Source organism: Saimiri boliviensis, chromosome 10 (genome assembly GCF_048565385.1).
Source record: "Saimiri boliviensis isolate mSaiBol1 chromosome 10, mSaiBol1.pri, whole genome shotgun sequence".
Lineage (NCBI taxonomy): Eukaryota > Metazoa > Chordata > Mammalia > Primates > Cebidae > Saimiri > Saimiri boliviensis.
Genome location: NC_133458.1, coordinates 92,583,155 through 92,606,896, shown reverse-complemented (window position 1 = coordinate 92,606,896; position 23,742 = coordinate 92,583,155).

The following is a 23,742-nucleotide window of genomic DNA, read 5'->3' as shown; positions in this document are numbered from 1 at the left end:
AGCCTGGGAAGACGGGTGTGGTGCATTTGGAGGGTGTGAGAGAAGGAACTTTTGGACAGAGAGAGTCTTTATATTTTTATTGAGATGGAATTTCTCTCTTGTTGCCCAGACTGGAGTCCAACGGTGTGATCTTGGCTCACCGCAACCTCTGCCTCTTGGGTTCAAGTGATTCTCCTGCCTCAGCCTCCCGAATAGCTGGGATTACAGGCATGTGCCACCACACTTGGCTAATTTTGTATTTTTAGTAGAGATGGGGTTCCTTCATGTTGGTCAGGCTGGTCTTGAACTCCCGACCTCAGGTGATCAGCCTGCCTTGGCCTCCCAATGTGCTGGGATTACAGGCGTGAGCCACTGTGTCCTGCCTGGACAGACAGATTCTTATTACCCTTATGCATACTGAACAGAACTTGGGAGGCTGGCCCTGACCAGAGAGTCCCAGTGCCTCCAAGCCCCCTGGACTAGGCTTGGCTGTGGGTAGGGAACATCTATCCCTGTACTATGGGAACCCCCAGGGGCTCTGTACCCAACAGCTGTGATTAATGAGTTGAATGCAGGAGGGGACAACTTCCTTCCCTAGCCCACTCAGAGTTCCCTGGTGGTGACAGCCACTCTAGGCGCTCACCTCTATGGCACACAGCCCATGGGAAGAGGTTCCATCAACTCTAAGGTCTTTTCAGTTGCATCCAGTGGTCCTTAAGAATTGCACGTGGTTGAGACTCTGAACTCCTGGGCACAGCAGAGGAGCAAAGCTGCCTTCTCAAAGGGGCACGAGCTCCCTGAGCTGTTTTATGTCCCTGAGCTTTCCTGTGTTTTGTGATTGTTTTCCCTTTGTCCGCCTCCCCAAATACAAATTACGGATACTTAATCTTGTGTTAATTATGTATATATTTCTGAGCTACCAAATTCATCTGCATGTAGAAGTTTACTTTTAGCCCATGTCATAGTTGTGGGGGCCAAGGCTCTTGGTTCCCTAGAGGTTTGCTGAAAATCACTGACATGAGGCAGGTTGATTCATTAAAGAAAAGGCATATGCATTTATTTAATGTGTATTCACAGGAGCCTTCAGAATGAAGACTCAAAGATACAGGGGAGATTGTCCATTTTTATGCTTATGGTCAACAAAGTATGGACAGCCATATAGGAATATGATTGGAGGAAAAGGGTAGATCTAAGGCTAGCAAAATGAGCTGGGAAGCCCAGCAAGACCTGTCTGTCTAGATTCTTCCTGGCCTCTTTGAGCGAGCATTTCTTCCTTCTGAGTATGGGGCAGGACCCTCTCTGGAATGGGGATCTTATGACCTACTATCAAACAAGGTAGGTTGGATAATTTCTTTGTGGCCAGATTTAATTTTTATTAATTTATTTATTTGAGACAGAGTCTTGCCCTGTTGCCCAGCCTGGAGTGCAGGGGTACGATTTCAGCTCACTGCAACCTCTGCCTCCCAGGTTCAAGTCATTCTCCTGCCTCAGCCACCAGAGTAGCTGGGACTACAGGTGACCACCAGCATGCCCAGCTAATTTTTGTATTTTTAGTAGAGATGGTGTTTCATCATGTTGGCCAGGCTAGTCTTGAACTCATGAGCTCAAGTAATCCTCCTGCATCAGCCTCCCAAAGTATTGGGATTACAGGCGTGTTCCACTGTGCTCAGCCCATATGGCCAGTTTTTATACAGATAGGGTGGAGGGAAAGTTAGATTAATATTTTTAGGTTTTATGACTGACTTTCGAGAAAGGAGTTCTGGTTTCTACAGCTAGCCTCTGGGGAGAATGGGACTGAGAGACAGGAGGGCAAGAGAAGGTCAGAGAAAAGAATTTGCTTCTGAGGCTGCTGCTGAGGGCTTCATTCTGGGGTGTTGTTTTCAGAGCCCCAACATAGTCTTTCTGGGAAGGTGAGAGGATACTTGACTTCTTTTGCTGTAGATCCAGCTAAGACTCCATGGCTTCCCAGAGCTTTTTCTGTGGCATTCTCATGGTAACTGCAACTGGTAAAGGAGGACATTTGGCAGGTTCTGCTCCAGGAGTAGCAACACAGAACAAATGCCTGACCGCTATCCTTCCAGAAGGAGAATATTCCCAGGGAAATGCCTTTCTTTGTCAAAGTCTGTTTTTTCTTTTCTTTTCTTTTTTTGCCAGCTAAGTATATGCATGTATTTTTGGACCTGGAGAAACAATAGAATGTTCTGTTGTATTTTTATTTTCTTTGATTTTTTTAAATTCCAGAAGATCAGTTTTCCCTTTTTGGGGAGGAAAATAAGTAAAATAAACAGTTAAACTGTGATACTATTTGACATTCCTCTGTAGCTTCAGAAAGGAAATTTATATTATAAATATCTGTCTTTGACCCTTTTCTCCCTCCAAGGTCGTTTGGTTTTTAGATGTGGCTTCAAACATCTTTATAGTAATAGAGGGTTTGAAACTCATCAATGTTTGAACAACATCCTGCATTGGATGCTGTGTAGGAAGTGTTATATTTGGCCTCTGTGTCTGCCTCAGAGGTGGGGTTTTAGGATGGATTGATTAACAGAGAATGTTAAGTCTAATAATGAGATTGTAGTGGTTCTGAGCTTGGAGCTCTCCTTCAGACTTTCCGCTACTGAACGGTGTGGTGGCTCCATTCACTCGGTGCTGCTTTTTCAAGAGCTGTCTTCACTTACTGCACTCACAGATTCCAATTTCTATTCTTGCCGCAACAGAGGAAGGAACCCTTGAGTACGCAGGCAGGATGAGGGACGTGAGTGGATAACCCACTTCCAGACAGACAGCCCAAATTCTAGAAGAGCATCTAAAGAGGGATGGGTATTAAATCTGTCTCCATTTAATTCTCTGCATCCTTGGTCTAAGCACAGCGGTGTCACTGTGGTGATATCCTCTGCCTATTTGGGATGATGATTAGAGCTGGGATGGTATATGGTAATAACAGATACCATTTATTACTGAGCATCGACCGCAGATTAAGAAAATGTATATGGGTTATCTCTTTAGACATTACAATAACTCTGCAAGGTGGTCTTTTCTTCATGCGGCAGAAGGGAAAACTGAGGCTAAGCAGGATTACCCAACTTGCCCCAAACCACACAACTCGAGTAGCAGGGCAGCATTGCTCTCCGAGCCTAGCTGACTCCAGCCGTCAGGGCGCTTTCAACTGTTTCCCCATGGCACCTGATCCCGCGGGCACGGCGTGCGCGGGCGCTGAGGGCGCTGGCGGCTGCTTCTCCTTTGCCTGCTGCGAGGGATCCGCGCGCCCCCTGCCTGAGCCATCCCGGCTTTGCTTTGTCGGTTGCATTGCTGATGAGGCCTCTACTCCCAGTAAACAGCTTAGTTTTATTGAAATTTACTTTTATGTTAAAAATGATTTTATCGGCCGGGCGCGGTGGCTCAAGCCTGTAATCCCAGCACTTTGGGAGGCCGAGGCGGGTGGATCACGAGGTCGAGAGATCGAGACCATCCTGGTCAACAAGGTGAAACCCCGTCTCTACTAAAAATACAAAAAATTAGCTGGGCATGGTGGCGCGTGCCTGTAATCCCAGCTACTCAGGAGACTGAGGCAGGAGAATTGCCTGAACCCAGGAGGCAGAGGTTGCGGTGAGCCGAGATCGAGCCATTGCACTCCAGCCTGGGTAACAAGAGCGAAACTCCGTCTCAAAAAAAAAAAAAAAAAAAAAAAAAAAAAAAAAAAAAAATGATTTTATCCAAAATCTTGGATTACAGAGCAGCAGAACTGTTTGCAAGGACTACTGTTTAATTGTTACAGAAACACCTTGTAAAATAATGAGTTATGTGAGCTGGAAGAACTAGACTGGGAACTGGGTAAACACTTTAATCGCGGCAGCAGCAGCTGTAAAACGATAGGGCAAGTCTCTTGACTTTATTCCCCTTCTCTCCTTTTTTTTTTCTTTCATTTGTTTTTGAGACGGAATCTAGCTCTGCTGCGCAGGCTGGAGTGCAGTGGTGCAATCTCGGTTCACAACAACCTCTGCCCCCTGGGTACAAGCAATTCTCCTGCCTCAGTCTCCCGAGTAGCTGGGATTACAGACGCCCGGCGCCACACCCAGCTACTTTTTGTATTTTTAGTAGAGACGGGGTTTCACTGTGTTGGCCAGGCTGGTCTTGTACTCCTAACCTCGTAATCCCCCCGCCGCGGCTTCCTGAAGTGCTGGGATTACAAGCCTGAGAAAGGTGCCTGGCCCCTTTCTCTGATTTTTATTTTACAATACATTCAATTTCTAGATCTTGTTGCTGTTTTTTATAATTTTTATTTTTATTTTGAGACAGGGTCTTGCTCTGTTGCTCGGAATGGAGTGCAATGGCAAGATCACCAACTCACTGCAGCCTGGAACTCCCACCTTAGTCTCCCTATTAACTGGGACTATAGGTGTATGCCACCACTCCTGGCTACTATTTTTTTTAGTTGAGGTGGGGTTTCCCTATGTTGCCCAGGCTGGTCTTGAGCTCCTGATTGCAATGGATCCTCCTACCTCTGTCTCCTGGTGTTAGAATTACAGGTGTGAGTCACTGCTCTTGGACATAGATCTTGTTGCTATTTTTTTTTAAAATGCCGCATCTAATTTTTTAGAAAAAATTTTTTTTTGGATTTCACATTGTTTTAAAAAGTAATTACTTTTAAAAATAATTACCATTATTTTAAAGGAATAGTAATGAAGGTATGCTATTTCAGAGGACAGCTTACAGAAATCTCTACTAATATGACACAATTTCTTGTTAGTAAACACCATTGAAGGAGTTCAGAAGATTCCTGCTGTGACTGCCATATTAAAACAAAAAAAGAAGTTCAGGAGATTTCATGAAAACTTACAAATTACGCATGGCCTAATCAGAATTCCAAACAAATACAGTGATTTACAGTGAACTGAGAGAAAGATCTAGGAAGAAGAAAATTTAAATTTGCTTGACCATTTTCTTTTCTTTTTCTTTCTTTCTTTCTTTTATTTTTTTTTCCAGACAGAGTTTCACTCTGTCACCCAGGCTGGAGTACAGTGGCATGATCTCAGCTCACTGCAGCCTCTGCCTCCAGGGTTCAAGCGATCCTTGTACCACAACCCTCCCAAGTAGTTGGGATTACAGGCATGTGCCACCATGCCGGACTAATTTTCTTTGTATTTTTTGTAGAGACAGGGTTTTGCCATGTTGTCCAAGCTGGTCTCGTACTCTTGGGCTTCAGTGATCTCCCCGCCTCAGCCTTTCAAAGGGCTGGGATTACAGTCTGAGCCATTGCACCCGGCCCTGATTTTATTTTCAAAAATATATTTAGTGACAAAGCATCACTTTGTACCTACATACTTAATTTTGGTTTCCCTCAGTTTTATTTTGTTTTTGACACATTTAAATTTCCTAAATACTGTAATAAAAACATGGTAAATACTATAATTTTAAGCCATTTCTTTCTTCTCTCCCTCCTTCCTTCCTTCCTCCCTTCCTTTCTTTCTTCTTCCTTCCTTCAGTCTTTCCTTCTCCCTTTCCCTCTCTTCTTCCTCCTTTTGATCACAAGGTGCCTTCCCCTGATGGGAATGAGATAATCATTTTGTAAACATATTAATTAAAAAAAAATTTAGAGATGTCCTTTGAAGTGAAGCTTCTATACTTTTCATACTTTGCAATTTTTCAAAAATATTTGTCTTGAAGCAAGTCTTGTTAAAATCTAAAGGACTGAGAGACATATTTTAGTTCTAAGGCATTATTATAGAGACTGATAGGAAATGAATTAAAAGAAATGCTATTTGATGCACTGTGGAAATGTAATGATTGTCTTGCTGTCAATGTAACCGGGAATGATATACAGCTACCTCTCTCTGGCCTGGGAGATTAATGAAATGACTCTAATTTTGGCAACGCTTCACACCAAGAGTGGATAACATAACTCTAAGTTGATTTGTGCAAAGGGCAGTGCAGACTTTAAACAGAGCATCATGGCTTCTAGTCACTTTGGTGACATTTGGAGTGCTATTTCAGCCCTATTTGATGTAGGTTGTCTGGCACCTCAGGTTTCCATGTGTGCACCAAGATGACACTGTGACTGCAGTCCCACTTGCATCCTCTGTCAGATGACATGCCCTTCTGATGATTGCGCTTGCCAGTTAGTAAACAGTCACTTTTTGAGACGGAATCTTGCTCTGTCACCCAGGCCGGAGTGCAGTGGCACCATCTCAGCTCACTGCAATCTCTGCTTCCTGGGTTCAAGTAATTCTCCTGCCTCAGCCTCCCAAATAGCTGGGACTACAGGCTTGCAGCACCACGCCTGGCTAATTTTTGTATTTTTAGTGGAGACAGTGTTAAGCTGTGTTGGCCAGGCTGGTCTCGAACTCCAGACCACAGGTGATCTATCCACCTTGGCCTCCCTAAATGCTGGCCCACGTGGTGTTGCGATCAATCTTATAAGAATGTATACCTTGTATTTTAAGATTCAACCATTTTTTGGCTATTGCTTCTCTTCTACCTCTTTCAATTATTCATGCTACCTAAGTCAAAAGAGGCTTCTCCTTAGCAGCCAGCCCATAAGACTCTGCAGGCCATCTGTTTCTGTGGTAGAGAGAGAGAATCAGCTTTGGAGGCTTACTGGCCAGGTCCAAATCCATTCCCATTAGCACCTCATGAGGGTGTTATAATGATTAAATGAGGCACTATGCAGGACAACACAGTGCTTCGAAGAGAGAAAAAGTATTTTTGTTTGTTTTTTTGGTTTTGTTTTTTAAACAAAACCTTCCAAATGTTTTCGTTCAATGGTTTCCTTCCAACAGGTTATTACCAGAGCCCATTGATCATAATGGCTGATATCATCATGAAAGGAGACATGGCACTTCCGGTGGAGGAACATGACCCCACCAATAAAGTTGTCCTGTGAAAACATCAAACCATGTCTATTCAAACCTCTGTCTAAGTACTACTTCTCAGAAAATAATAGGGCACGGGCGGTAAAGCCCAGAACATGGGAACCCCTAGGACAAATGACTCAATGTCTTCAGTAAGGGAATAGCCAGAAAAAGTGTGTAGGGAGGGAACCTCAGACTATGAAAATGTCAAGGGAATGGCAGCCAACTGCCACACAGATGTGGGCAGGTCCGTGTAGGAGACAACTGGGAACAGTGGACATTGACTGGACACTTGATTTGATGCAATTAAGACTTAGTAGGTTTTTTGTTTTTGTTTTTGTTTTTGTTTTTGTTTTTGAGAGAGGATCTCACGTTTTTGCTCAGGCTGGTCTTGAACTCCTGAGCTCAGGCAATCCACTCACCTTGGCTTCCCGAAGTGCAGGGATTACAGGCATGAGCCACTACACCGGGTCAATTTTTTTTTTTTTTTTGTAATGATGGTTTTGGATTGTTTTTAAAAAGTCTTTATTTTTAGAAATGTATATGTAAATATTTTAGAAATATGTGCTTGAATACTTTTGTAACATTTACAGATGAAATGATATGATATCTGAGTCTAGAGAGAACGAGAGCCCTGCCCTGGTCATTGTTGGAGCTCCCCGGTCGGTAGATGGTGGATTATCATGCTGTTCTCTCTACTTTTATTTATGTTGAAATTTTCCATGAGATGAACTAAAAATGATCAAAACAAAGCAAAATAACCACAACGAAAACAACTGTGCCAAAATCTAGAGGACCCTCAATATAAAGCAGCACATTCCCGCAATTCCTCCACCTGCTTTCTGCTCAAATCATGGTGCCTGTTTCTAGGTCATTGATTACAAGAGGCTTCCTTACCAGGGCAGGTGATTTCCCCATCACGGTTTATTATCCTTAACAGAATTTGAGAAAATGGCTGTTTCAGGTTGGTTGCTGTCACTTGCCTCTGAGGTCAAATACTGCCATCAGGAGTTGACAGTTGCTATTTGGCTCAAAGTACTTGAGGTCATGGTCATTCTATTATCTTTCTAAGGCTGCAATTTTTGAATGTGCCTTACTGGATATCAGGTGCTCGGTTGGTTGTCTTTTTATAGATGGCATCAATATCAGGTGGCATATAAAAGCTTTCCCAAACCATGATTGCCTTATTAATCAATTCATAAAACTGATCAGAAAAATGTTAGGGTATCTATTAATGTAGTAGTTAGGAAACAAATCTAAACTCTACCTTCGTCCACTAAGCACGTTTTTAAAAAGGAATGAGGATGAAATTCAAACAAACAAATGCATCTGATTATTTAATTTGCTATTCTCCCTCTTGACCTATAATTTTTGCTCCATGGCAATGTCTTGAGTTAGTGACTAAAAATATTTCTCTTTTCTGAGTGCAGAGAGCCATAATTTGACAGCCTGTGTTCCTTTTGTTATTATCTTCATCTTGGAGAAAGTGGACATAGATTTTGAGGTTATTAAAAGAAATTTTGAGCTAAGTAGTAGATGTTTTTGAATTAAAAAATAGAAAAGATCAATTCAAGTGGCCAGGCACAGTGGTCCATGACTATAATCTCAGCACTTTGGGAGTGGTGGATCACATGACCCTAGGAGTTCGAGACCAGCCGGGTAAACATGGTGAAACCCTGTCTCTACTAGAAATACCAAAATTATCTGGGCATGGTGGCACATGTCTGTAATCACAGCTATTGGGGAGGCTGAGGCATAAGAATCTCTTGAACCCAAGAAGTGGAGGTTGCAGTCCTGGGCGACGGAGTGAGACCGTATCTCAAAAAAAAAAAAAAAAAAAAAAAAAAAAAAAAAATCATTTGGCTTAAATAAAATTCCATCTTCATGCTATCACATTTAGTCAAGAGGGACTGCATGAATCTTTCAGAAATACCAATCAGTTTATCAGGACTCCGGACCAAAACATTTACTGTTTAAGTCAAAGAAAATACTTATCTGATTAAAATCACTATGTTGGCTGGGCACGGTGGCTCACTCCTATAAATCCAGTGTTTTTGGAGGCTGAGGAGGGAGGATGGCTTGAGGCGAGGAATTTGAGATCATCCTGGGCACACAATGAGCTCCTGTCTCTACAAACAATTTTTGAACATTAGCCGAGTGTGGTGGCACACACCTGTACTAGCTACTTCGGAGGCTGAGGTGGGAGGGTCACTTGAGCCCAGCAGTTTAAGGCACTGAACTCTAGGCTGGGTGGCAGAAGGAGATTCTGTTTTTATAAAGTAAATAAGTAAATAAAATCACTATATTTGGGATTATTTATTAAAATTCATGGGCATGCTAAAAAAAGTATTATATTTGATCAGTAAATGACATATTCTATCAGAGAAAGAAGTATAATTGTTATAATTCATTAACAATTCCACATATTTTATGATAGATACTCTATTTCAAGATGAGCTTGGAATTTAAGAGTTTCTGATCCCAGCACCCTTGGAAGTTTCTAGACGTGCAGAACACTGTGTCATTCTACTCCCCAAGCTTGACAATGTGTGTTCCCAGTTTCTGATATCAAACCAAATGCATGTGGGTAATTTTCCTCACCTTTTCGCGGTGGGCTTAGGGGCAGTTTGATTCTACGTCCACGTGGACTAGGAACTTCTTTCTGTTTCTCTAATTCTTCCACACTCTGTAAGAGCTGCTTTAAATATTATTTCTTCTGTGAAGTTTTCTACTTTGTTACCACAGCCCCCAACCCCCAGCTGAATTAACCTCACCTTCAGCACTTAATCTGTTTTGTAAACATTGCAGATTTATCATTTAGATCATCCTCATACTGGGCCCTGGGCATCGAGGACTTGGTGACTTGCCCCTCTTGGCAGCCCTAGGGCCCAGCAGGGTTCCAGGGCTGCCAGAAATGTCTGTTGAATGACAGTGTTTCCTGCTTCTGCTATGACCTCCATTTTGTCTTCTGAAGCTTAGCCCTAGGATTTTGAAAGGGCTTTCCTTTCAGTTATCCCCTTAACACTGCCTACCGGCCCTGAGATGTGGCTAAAGGAGTTCAAACAACCCTGAGTTTAAAGAGGCAGACAATTTACCTTACCAAGGTCCTACACTCAGTTTCTGGAAGAAATATGACTCCTACCAGGTCTCTCTCCTCTTCTAAGACAGGTGCTTTGTTTTGTTTTTCGTTTGTATCAAGCAGTTATCAAAATAACGTAAATATTAACATTTCTTACGTATTCTCCACTCCTGAGAGATAAGAATTGAGCCATAGCTCATTGCTCTTTGGCAATGACTTTACGACTAGAAACAAAACCTCAGGAAGGCACCTGGTCTCAACTCCCTCCATAGGATTCTGAGGTTCTAGAAAGCGGGCAGCAACCTGAGATGGGTGAATCACCTCAGGCTCTCTGAACTTTGTACTCTATGTACTACCTTGACGAGGGCAGGATTTAAAATGGGGAAGGGAAAAAATGTCACGATGTCTTACATTTCTTTTTCTGACTGCGGTCCTTTTTTTCGCTAAAGGGTATCACTAAAATATGACAGAGCATCTCCATTTCATAAGTTGACGTGCTGAAGACTTGGGCATGGTGGCGGTGCCATTTATGAAAAAAAGCACCACTCAAGGCCTGACAGTCACTGATTCAGGTCTGAAATCCCCAGCCTGCCCTGCCTTTTGGGGTACCACTGGTACTGATGTCTCAAGGCTGAAGTTTTAGATGCATTTCCTATGAACACGCTCCCATCCAGCTAAAGAGAATTAGAGCAAGGACTCTGTGTGTAATTCACACATGACTCTGCATACCAGTTTATAATAATCGTGTAGTAAAAATGGCTTAGCCGACTTGCTATGCAGCACTGTTTAGCAGCGTGCTTCCAATATTGCATTTACAAAAATTACATATTTCATATAATCAGGCCTGTCTCTTACTTAATCATCCCACACATCATATAAATCTTTAAAATGGACAGGTCTATAAATCACTAGCATTTTTCATTTACCACTTATTCTAAGCTAGGCAGTTTCTTATTTAAATTGCCATACGAATAAATCTAATAATCCTTATTCACTTACATCATCTCAAACTTTAAATCTTATTCCAGCTGAGGTCATAAGTGAAATCAGTATTGAGGGCAGAACTAGCAGCTGTAACAACTATAATAGCTTGCCAAATTATATTAAAGGACCCAAATAACATTAAAAAAAAATGAGGAAAAATTGAATTACATGATTAAAGTATGATCTGCTGAATCAGGCAAATGTGGGGCCTAAACAGAGCTTCTGCCTGGGGTGTTGCTTCCATGCAGGATTGGTGCCAATTGGAAGATAGAGCCACTTGCTGAAACCCTCTTATTTGCAAACCTTGATTAAAGTCTAGGTCAGGGTTTCTCAACCTTGGCACTATTGACTTTTTGTTTTAGAGAGATGGAGTCTAGCTTTGTTACCCAGGCTAGCCCCAAGCTCCCTGGGCTAAAGTGATCCTCTCACTTCAGCATCCCAAGTAGCTGGGACTACAGGCACCCCAGCACTATTCCCATTTGGGGTCAGACAGTTCTTTGTTATGGGGCCTGTTCATAGTAGAATGTTTAGCAAAATCCCTGGTTTCCATCTACTAGATGCCAGTAACACACGCTACCCCCAGTTGTAGCAGCTAAAAATGTCTCCAGGCACTGCAAATGTTTCCTGGGGGACAGTCACTTCCATTGATAACTACTGGTCTGGATAATGAGACATGATTGGATTTGAGCCTCTCCCAGGGATGCTGGAAGGTCTCTAGGTCTTGCAGGGATACGGGTTCACACTGTGCCCCTTTCTTTAGCCTTGTTGTTGCGGCTGTAGTGGACAAGCAAAGAGTTCAGTGTGTTTCTCATTCTAAACGGTGGTCCAGGAGAGGAAGCAGAGAAGAAGGAACCATGACAGGGGGAGTAGAGAGAACATTCAGTGGACAGGACAACTCTGAACTCAGGGCAAAGTGTCTCTGATGTTTAGGACAGATCATTTCCTCACCCTTTCCCACTGAATTCACAGCCCGGTCTAGGCCCTTTCTGAGAATACACGGGCATCGCAGACCTGACATTCACAGCAGCTCACAGCATGACTGTAGAGTAAAAATGATTTTCGTATGCACCATAAGTAGTTCAGAAAGGTAGTGTGATTTTTTGTAGTGATTAAAGGAAAACGGTGAATGTTTGTAAAGGGGACATTTAAATCTCAATAATTGGCTCTTGAGAAACTTAGCATTATCAGGCATGTACCAATGTTGAGGATGAAGGATCTGGTTTCCTCTCTTCTTATGGCTGGCAGATTGTATCTTATGATGGCTGGCAGAGATGCCAATAGTCCACCTCCGAGCTGGGGAAGGAACTGGCTGCAATTAGTTTCCCAGACAGATTCTGCCAGGTCTTTGACAGACTAAGGAGTTATTCCCCATATAAATCATTCTTGCTCTGCCATCTTAAATGCACATGCTATTTTAGAAGGGCATCCATCCTACATCACCTAAGACCAAATAAAGCAAATAGTGCCATTACAATTTGGAGATGAAACTCACTGACAGCTCAATGTAACAGAATGCCGGGGGAGGCATTTGTAATTATGGGTTGGCAGTACCTCATGCCTAACTAATGGGAATGGTGACATCATTTATACCGAGCATCAGAAAGACAGAACCAGGAAACGAAATTAGAATGAAATTTGTTGTGTCCAGGAACTCTGCTTTTTGAAAGGTTTTTGATGAGTATTGAGAATGGCCAAGTCGTTCCATTGTCTTAAACCTATGGTGACTTCTGATTCATTGAGCTGTCAAACTGATTCACTTAGTATAGGAAAGAGACCACTAATCCAGCTCAATTTTATGTGTAATTTTTGGGACCTCACTCCATCTTTCCGCTTTATTTCTCCATATAAAATATTATTTTCATTCATGTTCTTTAAAGATGAACTTAAAAACGCCTAGCCATCTCATTTAGTCATCCTACAGAAGATACAGATGATGCCTTCTGGTATCTTCCCACCTAATTAAAATGCTCCCAGATGCCTGATATTTAAGAGAGCATTATTACTCTAACAGTAAAGAGTATAAATTTTCCTCACAGCCAATTCTCTACATCTCCCGGAGAAGAGACAGACAAGAAGCCAGGGAACAGCCGATGCTTTCCTGGTGTAGCTGGGCCCCACTACCAGGGTGAAGTCACTGTCTCAATTTCCATTTGATCTTTCTATTAGCTATCAATATTAGCAGTAATTGGCATTGGTGGTTTGGAGTAATTTCTACATGTCAGGCACACGATGCATTTTTTGAGTTCAGAACTAAGTTTTGGTGACTCCAAGGCCAGGGGTAAGAAGGAAGAGACGGAGAGACAAGATGTCCTGGCCTCTAATTGGCAGCACCCATGGACTCTGTTCATGACCAGACTCATGAACACTTGATCCAAGGTTTCATGTCCTCAGTGTAAGGAGCCTGTTCGATTTGAGAAAATTCTTTCTTAAAATGGGCTTCTATTGGTAAAGCTGTTGTCTTTTTAAGAAATCATCAAATATCTTAAAACTAGAATGCAGTCAGCTGTATAAATGACACACCTGCTAAATCAGTCCCTTATCAGGTAAGACAATGAATGGCATCATTGCCTGTTTTATGGACAGATGACTTTTTATCTTACATAAAATATTTGCCATTTTTAAGGACCCCTTTTATTCTGGGAGACTAAACACTTATAGGCCAACATTGCCCTGTTTTTCTTGGTCACCACTGATGCCGATGGTTGCTATGGATACTCCAAAGTTGGTCACTTGAATCCACATAGGGGGATAAAGCATGCTAGAAGGTTCACGCTAGAGGCCCAAGGAATGGGTCTCTACATTGATTAGACTGGTTGCTACTTGGTAGCAGAGTCTACATCTTTTCTGTTACCTATGTCTAGCCCAGGGCCCGTTATGTATAATAACAATAATTCACTTTCAACTAAGCACCATGGCGTGCCGGCAGGGAGTGCTCAGCACCACATGTGTAACCCATTTAAATCATATGACAGCTGGTGAGGTTGTGAGCTGGTGAGTTGCCCATTTGCTCTCAGATCCATTCCTGCCCTTTTCCTGCTCTGCTCCTTACCATGGATATCGACATTTCCCAGGCTCCCTGGGACTTTTAAAGGTTGGGCGTAGTGGCTCATGCTTGTAATCTCAGCACTTTGGGAGGCTGAGGTGGGCAGATCACCTGACGTTGGGAGTTCAAGACCAGGCTGACCAATATAGAGAAACCCTGTCTCTACTAAAATATAAAATTAGCCATGTATGTCTGTAATCCCAGGTACTTGGGAGGCTGAGGCAGGAGAATCACTCGAACCCGGGAAGCAGAGGTTGCAGTGAGCTGAGGTCATGCCATTGCACTCCAGCCTGGGCAAGAAGAGCAAAACTCTGTCTCAGACAAAATAAAACTGTCATATGGTTGTTCTCCAAGAGCATTCTTTCTAGAGTTTAAAAACCAGGAAATATGGAACTTATCTGTGAGCTGAAGAGGGGAAAGGAAGGTGGAATGTTTGTCCTTGTAGGAGGTGCTATAGTGAACAGGTTAAGAGCATGGCCTTGGATCAGACTCTCCAGGTTCGAAGATCCATGCTCCACTTAACCAGCTGTGCCACCTGGGGCAAGTCTCCTAAGTCCTCTAGGGCTCAGTTTCCTCATCTGTAAAATGCGGATGGCAGTACTGGTAAACCTAACATGCAGCGTTCTTGAGAGGATCAAACAAGAATCCATGTAAAGTCCTTAGAATGGTGAGAAGAACAGCTAACATGTATTATTTTCACTTTGTCAGGATTAATTGAGATAGCAAATTTCATGGTAGTTCCTCAGGCGAACTCTTGAAGCTTTAAACTGAATAGTTTCATTAATGTGCATCATTGATCATTTTCCTTAGACTCCCCACCTTTGGATTCCTTTATTCTCATTGTTAAAAATTGTCCCTGTCTTTCTCTTCCTTGTCACTCTCATATCTGTGTGCTGAATAACGTCCCTTCTTCTGAAGTATTTACACCAGTGAATATGCCTTTTTATTTGGGCCTCCACCAATGAGGTTTTATTATAGTTTAATTCAGTCCAAAGAGCTTTTCTTTTTTATTTTATTTTATTATTATTATTTTTTGAGATGGAGTCTTCCTCTGTTGCCAGGCTGGAGTGCAGTGGCGCAATCTCTGCTCACTGCAACCTCTGCCTCCCGGGTTCAAGAGATTCTCCTGCCTGAGCCTCCCAAGTAGCTGGGACTATAGATGCGTGCCACCACATCCAGCTAATTTTTGCATTTTTTAGTAGAGACGGGGTTTCACCATGTTGGCCAGGATGGTCCTAATCTTTTGACTTCGTGATCCACCCGCTGCGGCCTCCCAAAGTGCTTACAGGAGTGAGCCACTGTGCCCAGCCCAAAGAGCTTTTCTTAAGTATCTACCATGGTCAGCTGGATCACTGAGACACTCACTGAGGTGATAGGAAGAAGGTGATAGTCATAATTTACACAGAGGCAAACTGTCTCTAGCCATCTTTATCATCTATATTTACTGATTGTTTTGTTTACTTCATTCGTGATCCACCTTGCACCAGTTTTAAAATCATTCATTCAACAATCAAGCACTTTCTTCATGTTCAGGCACTTCACTGGTTCCTTGGGGTATAGAGGTAAACAAACAGGTATGATCTCTGCCTTTCCAAGCATCTGAGGGGTTGGATAGTGTGATTGGTTTCGTGAAAGAACATTCTTTTACTTAAGCAGAGAATTTACCCCACCCTATTCCCAGAGGCTATGGGAAGGTCCACTGGGTGTATGGAGAGATCTTTTAACACTGGGAAGGCTAGAAAGCCCATTGTGAAAGTGAACTTTGCAGGCATCATCTCCAGTGCCTCAGGATCCTCAGAGCTGCTTTTCTTGGGAGAGGTGGGAGGGGCTTTTGCACCCTGGCCATGGACAGTGCTGATGGGTTAGAGAATGGTATCCCTCCGTGTGCTGGAATCCAATCAGATACATTAATCTCCCTGGGGGACAAATGAAATTAATCCTTACTCCAGATGGCAGCAAAGTGACAAGAGTGCAGAGATTAAAAGAGATTGTGAGGTTATACGGTGACAGCACCATCAATCGGGTTAGGAAACCCAGAGCTCTATTTGCACCAAAGGTAAATGGCACCATCTCATTTTTTGCAAGTCTGATGGGTTTGAGGTCTTGGAGAAAAGCCCATCCTTATTCACTTTTCTCAAGTTGACGACTTTCGATTTCAGAATTTCTATTTCTACGGAACTATTTTCATTTATCTGCTAAATAACCCTTCCTTCCTTCCTTCCCTCCTTCCCTCCCTCCCTTCCTTCCTTCCTTTTTTCTGACAGAGTGTCGCCCTGTTGCCCAGGCTGGATGCAGTGGACAATCTCTGCTCACTGCAACCTTTACCTCCTGAGTTCAAGTGATCCTTTTGCCTCAGTCTCCCAAGTAGCTAGGATTACAGGCATGCACCACCACTCCTGGCTAAATTTTGTAACTTAGTAGAGACGGAAGTTTCACCTTGTTGGCCAGGCTGCTCTCGAACTCCTGAACTCAAGCGATCTATGTGCCTCAGCCTCCCAAAGTGATGGGATTACAAGCGTGAGCCACCACACCCATCCTGTTAAAAACTATTTCTATATTGATCTCTTTGTGTCAAAACTCTTCCCTGATGTTATCATTTTTATTTGTATTGAATTTTCTAATACATTTTGGCTGCTGAGTTTCTGGGGAAGCAGACCCTGACTCGGAGATCCGCGTCGCCACTTGAAGTGTCCTGGGGGTCCTTTCTTCTCATTGGCATCAATGCTGTGTGGGGAAGGGGAGGCTGGTGGCAGTGCAGCCACAATGTGTTGTCACTCAACCCTAGCTGACTCTATGGCGAGCTCTGAAGGTGGAATGGCCCTTTTGAGTTGTCCCTTTTGGAGGAAGGAACTGGGCTTTTATACCTCCAAGTCAACCAGCCATTAATGTGGGCTGCCCCAAGATGGGGGCACAACTTTGGGCAAGATGGCTTTCCTCAGCCAGGCAGGGGGGAGCTGTCAGCTTACAACTCTCCCCGGGGGACAGCACCTTGGGTCCCGATGGAAAAATCTGGGTAGCACAGCACAGCATTTATGACAAACGTTTACCAGAGACCCTCAGGATAAGCTGCACTTGAGAGAATCTTTCTTGATGCCATCAATTACTTTTTTTTTTTTTCTTGAGACAGAGCCTGGCTCCATCGCCCAGGCTGGAGTGCAGCAGCATGATCTCGGCTCACTGTAACCTCCACCTCCCAGGTTCAAGTGATTCTCTTGCCTCAGCCTCCTAAGTAGCTGGGATTATAAGGCAGGCACCATCACACTTGACTACTTGTTGTAGTTTTAGTAGAGACAGGGTCTCACTGTATTGGTCAGGCTGGTCTCAAACTCTTGACCTCAGGTAATCTGCCCATCTCGGCCTCCCAAAGTGCTGGGATTACAGGTGTGAACCACCATGCCTGGCCCACCAATGATTTCTTAATGATCTCCTCCAAAGGCATCCTTAATTATCCTTCGTCTCTTAATAGTGTTTGACAGTAGCTTTTTCATCTTTCTCAATATTTTTGCTAAAATAGTATGTCTATTCCTAATGTTCTGATGCTTTTCTCTCTTTGGCTTCTTTTCTTTTTTTTTTGAGACAGAGTCTCACTCTGTTGCCCAGGCCAGAGTACAGTGGCATGATCTCGGCTCACTGCAACCTCTGCTTCCCAGATTCAAGCAATTCTCCTTCCTCCGCCTCTTGAGTAGCTGGGGTTACAGGTGCCTGCCAGCATGCCCGGCTAATTTTTTTTTTTTTTTTTTTTTTTTTTTTTTTTTTTTTTTTTTTTTTTTTTTAGTAGAGGTAGGGTTTCCCCATGTTGGCCAGGCTAATCCTGACCTCAGGTGATCCACCCACCTCGGCCTCCCAAAGTTCTGGGATTATAGGCATGAGCCACCATGCCCAGCCTCCTCAGCCTCTTTTCTAATCCAGAACGATGGTCATGTCTCCGACTTGCATTCTTAGAGCTCATTTTTCAGCCACTTCTGTCTTAGTTATCTGTCATCTCTATGGCTTCAAAGACAGTCCCCAAAGGAAGGGGTTCCAATCCATAGGGATGCCCTTGACCTCTCTCTGAGCCCTATTCTGACACTTCTAATCACTGGTCCACTTCAAACTCAGTATGTCTGAAATCCAACCTGCCCTGGTTCTCAAACCAATTTCCCATCCTGACTTCTCTTTTTCTCTCCTTTCTACTGTTTTGTTCATCATTATGCTTGAGATCTCACGTTCATCTTGAACCCCTTCATATGCCTCATTTACCGTCTTGTCATCAAAACTTCTAAGGTCATCTGCCAGAAATACTTCCCCTTTTATTCTATTTCCACAACTGATATCTAAGTCATATCACACCACATCCAACCTACTGCAGTAATAATGACTTTGGAGGCACTTCTTCCCTTTGAATAGTATTGATAAGGCACCTAACACTAATGTAAGCACTTTCTCTAGGACATTGACACGTTTCTTTCTCATACCAAACCTGTGAGATAGGTACTATTATTAGATCCATTCTACAGGTCAGAAAACTGAGGCACAGGGAAAACCTAGGCACATGCCAGAGGTCACACAGCTAGTAAGTGGTGGCACCAGAATTGTGAATCCCAGCAGCCTGGCTCCAGCGCTTGTGCTCTTAACCATTAAACTAAACTGCCTCAAGCTGGTGCTTGGCTGCTGGTGACATCACCTTTGTCATCTTCATGATTATTGTTCTGTGTACGAGGCAGAACAATCATTCACTGTCTCTTGTCTCTTGACAGTTTAATTTGAAGTGTGCCTATCTTGTTTTCCCAAGTTGGTTGAAAACTCTTTGAAGGCAGAGACCAAGATATTTTATTCTTCTCTGAACCTTCTTGTAAACAGCAGGAATTTCAGTTTGGTGAAATTCATTGATTGAATTGTTCAGATTTCACACTGGCTGTTAATTGGTGTTGCACACAAATCGGTCTATTTAAAATGGAAAGCAAATTTAATTAATTCTCTGTTCAAGCCTTTCCAGTGGATTCTTTAAGGCTCCGCATCATTGGGCTCATTTTTGTCTCTGCTCATCGCTCAGCCACCCTGGCCTCCTGTACTGCTAACTGCTCTGTGCACCCCTCACCCGACCCAGCTCTCACACTCGCTCCACCCCTTGCCTGGAAGCTCCTCCTACCAATTTCCTCCTCCTCTTCCTTTTCTTCATTCAGTTCAGTGTTCAGTCTTCTGTCTAAAAATAGCATCCTCCTTCCATCACTCTCTACTTCCTTTCCCTGCTCTGCTGTGATTCATAGCTTTTCTGATAGTATCAATCTCTATGTGACATTACAGTTTATAGTTATTTGGTTTTGTTATAGTTTATAGCTATTTGGTTTCCCTTTTCTTCCTTTCTTTCTTTCTTTCTTTCTTTCTTTCTTTCTTTCTTTCTTTCTTTCTTTTTTAAATGAAGTATTGCTCTGTTGCCCAGGGTGGAGTGTGATGGTGTGATCTTAGCTCTCTGCAACCTTTGACTCACAGGTTCACGCTATTACCTGCCTCATCCTCTCGGGTAGCTGGGACTACAGGTGTGCAACATCCTGCCCGGCTAATTTCTAGTATTTTTAGTAGAGACAGGGTTTTGCAATGTTGGCCAGTCTGGTCTTGAACTCCTAACCTCAGGCGATCCACCTACGTCAGCCTCTCAAAGTGCTGGGATTACAGGTGTGAGCCACTGTGTCCGACCATTTGGTTTTCTTTTTTTGCAGTGTAAACTTCAGTAAGGCAAAGACCCGTCTGTCCTGTTGAACAGATTATCCCCAGAGCCTAGAACAGTGCCTGGCACATAGCAAGCCTCAACAAACATTTGCTGCATGAATGAATGAATTGGGGGGAAATGAGTTTGAAATCACGGCCATTGGGTCCATTCAGGTCTCTTCCTCCTTCAGCCAGCAGGGGGCTCTAGGCTCTAGAGTTCAGAGGTGTAGATGGGCACCTTCACAGTGGTTTACCTGGAATCCTGCATCCTAGAGCCAGAAAAATCCACCTCCTCCTCTTTCCCCTCCAAGTAGGATTGTGCCAACCCAGGCAAATATTGAACTTTGTGTTAACAAAGTTTTTTTAATAGGTGGTCCTTCAAGGATTTCTTGGTTTTGCTTTTTGAAATGTGTCAAGTTTGCTACTAGCAACTCCACGTTCTTTTTTTATTCACTCGCAAAGACACATTGTCATAAATAACATGCATGAAACCAGTGGGACAATAGCACAGCAGTAATGTCATTCCATGTAAGCACTTAAACACCGCAAATTAAACAGCTGACTGAATGAAGCCCATCAATTATATTTTGTGTTTACATCCTTTTGATAGGAATACATCTCTCTCTGTTTTTGTTTGTTTGTTTGTTTTGTTCTGAACACCTTCTCAATTACCTGGCACTATAATATTTCTTGTTGGGAACAGATGTCAGAAATATATTGGTAAATATAACATCTTTTTTTGGAAAATAAATCTCCCACTCCCTACTTAAAATAGGTGGTTTTAAAGTTTGCATCAACTTAGAAATTGAAAAATCCCCACTGGAAGAAATTGCTAGTGCATTTGAATGGACTTATTGTCTCTGGTTCATTTCCTTTAGAGTAGATTCTGGCAGGAGTGCCAGCCTTATTGCCAAGACAAAAAGAACTATATATTACAGCTCCTGCTCTGCCAACACTAAGTAAAGCTAGTTTGGCAACACTTAACCATTGTTGAGAAGGCCCAAGCATAGGCATAAGGACATTAATATGGCTTATATTCTGCTACTTATGTCTGTTTCTGTGCAAATGGTCCTTAATTTTGTACACAGAAAATCTGCCTCCCTCAACATGCAGCAGTTTCCTGGAAAAACCACAGTAACCTTCTGTAACTGAACCAGAGAAGATGGATTCCTGAGGAAGGAGCAAAGAGGAACCCATGGGAGAAGACAGCTCACCTCTGCAGAGAAGCCTGCCTATCGGTGTTTCTAACAAACAGACCCTTCATTGCATTAGTTTCCCAACAGGGAAATCTGTTTCAGTCCAGATACTTTTATTTCTTTCTGGAAAAGAAATAATTGAAATTGCCAACTCTAGGCAGGAGAGAATGCATTGTATGGCTTATAGGGACTGAAGAAGCAGATAAGAAAAGGTATGTACTGAGTCTGGTGACCTAACTCAGCAGCTTTTGGCTACAGGGATTCCTTGGAATTCAGGGCTTCCTATTATTATTATTTATTTTTATTTTTATTTTTTTGAGACGGAGTTTCGCTCCTGTTACCCAGGCTGGAGTGCAATGGCGCTATCTTGGCTCACCACAACCTCCGCCTCCTGGGTTCAAGCAATTCTCCTGCCTCAGCCTCCCTAGTAGCTGGGACTACAGGCATGTGCCACCATGCCCAGCTAATTTTTTGTATTTTTAGTAGAGACGAGGTTTCACCATGTTGAACAGAATGGTCTCGATCTCTTGACCTCGTGATCCACCCGCCTCGGCCTCCCAAAGTGCTGGGATTACAGGCGTGCAGGGCTTCCTATTTAATTGTGTTAAAATAAAATGGTACACTTAGTCAATAGCTAATGTTTGCCCACGGTGGGCAAAGTTCCTTACAAGGTAGTGTGTGTAGCTAACAATAACGTTAACAAAGTAGGAACGAGTCCTGCCGTCACAGAGCTTATGAAACTGCATATATTAGGTTGGTGCAAAAGTAATTGTGACTTTTGCCTTTAAAAAAAAAATGGCAAAAACTGCAATTACTTTTGCATCAACCTAATAGAATATTGCACACTTGAAAGAGGCTTGAGGTCCTTATAAAGCATGATACTAATGACTGTGACCCCAGACTCAACTACTTCAGGAAGGTTTGGGTCTCAATCCTGTTCTTTTCTTTTCTCCTTTTGTTTTTTTTTGAGACAGGGTGTCACTCTGTCACCCACACTGGAGTGCAGTGGCACAATCTTGGAATAAGGCAACCTCTGCCTCCCGGGTGCAAGCCATTCTTGTGCCTCAACCTTCTGAGTACCTGGGATTACAGGCATGCACCACAAAGCCCAATTAATTTTTGTATTTTTAGTAGAGATGGGGTTTCACCATATTGGCCAGGCTGGTCTCGAACTCCTTACCTCAGGTGATCTGCCCTCCAAGGCCTCTCAAAATGCTGGGATGACAGACGTGCACCACCACACCTGGCCCCCTTGATCCTGTTTCTAAAAACTGAAATTAGGCTGAAGTTTGGGTATATATGGTCTCTAGAAAGCATACCAGAATTCTGTGTATTCTAAAGTATTTAGGAACATGGCAGCCCTCCTGAGCACAAAGGCACTGCTCCCCAAGTGAGATCTGGAGGGGCCAAAGGGTAGGTTAGCTCTTATTAAAAGCTGTCTTTTAATAAGTATTAAATGGCCATGCACTCATTTTCCAAGGTGTTTACTGAGCACTTAGTATATGTGAGCCACAATGGGAGGACCCTGAAGTTAATTCTAACTGAAAAGAGGATATGACATTTACCTAAACTGCTAAAATCGAAGGGACACAGGGATGAGGGTCTCAAGGGAGGTATAAATGAAATGATGAGGAGTTCAGGGGAGGGCGGAGGACTCACAGATAAGAAGCCTGGGGAGGGTATCAATGGCAGGTGCATCTTATAGGACAAATAGGACTTGAACACTTTGGAGATGGGCATGAACCTGGGCTGAGTCCAAAGCTATAACAGGCTGTGCAGCTTTGTTCCCTGTCTTTGAGTATCAGATGCCCATGTAGAACTCAATATTAATAAATTGAACATAGGACACTAGTTGAACCTTCAGTCAAGCATCTTCCTGCATTCCTTATCCTCTGACTACCTGACTTCAGGAATATTTCTTCACCTTATTTTAGTTCAAGAGCTTAAAACTCATTTCTTTCTTTTCTTTTCTTTTCTTTTTTTATGAGACTGAGTCTTGCTCTCTCACCCAGACTGGAGTGCAATGTCATGGTCTTGGCTCGTTGCAACCTCTGCCTCCTGGGTTCAAGTGATTCTCCTGTCTCAGCCTCCCGAGTAGCTGAAATTACAGGTACCCGCCACCTTTAGTAGACACAGGGTTTCAACATGTTGGCCAGGATGGTTTCGATCTCTTGACCTCGTGATCCACCCGCCTCGCCCTCCCAAAGTGCTGGGATTAGAGGCATGAGCTACCGCGCCCGGCCTAAAACTCATTTCTTCACTAGGAGCTAGTGAATAAATGGTGTCTATTTCCCAGATTCTTCTGTATCCTCTTTATAGACCGTGACGCCTCATTCTCACATCATCATGGGCCTTTCCCCAGATGCAGCCCGGCCCTGTTGTCAACAGAATGATGGCCAAGGAGCTTTATGTTTCTGCACCACTGGCTCACATGATGGTCCTTGCGCTGCCCAGTGGAAAACTGAGGGTGGAAAGCTGTCTCCATGTTCTGCTGCCAAAGCAGCAAATGGATTCGCACATCTTGAAGGCAAAGTGGAACATGGAAGGGAGCATGTGAGACTTGATTTTGGGGATAAAACTTCCTATCTGAACCACTAAGTCTCCCAGCAGGGGTGTTAATGCCCCTGTGAGTTGCAGGCTTCCCACAGACATACTACATACCCAGGTTGTGAGTGGGTTCAACATGGTCACAGGAGCTTCATTTTACATAAAATGGTAAGACGGCAAGATCTGAGAGCATACTGAGACCACCGACCAGGAATGGAGCCGTGCTCCCACATAACTAAACATGGATTTGTCTCTGACATTGAAACGATATAATACACAGAGAGCTTTTGAGACCCAGAGGCACTCCAACAATGATGCTTCAAAACCAGAAAAGAGGTTGACACAGATGGATGCTCTCTAAATGTCATAATGTCCTTTTCATAT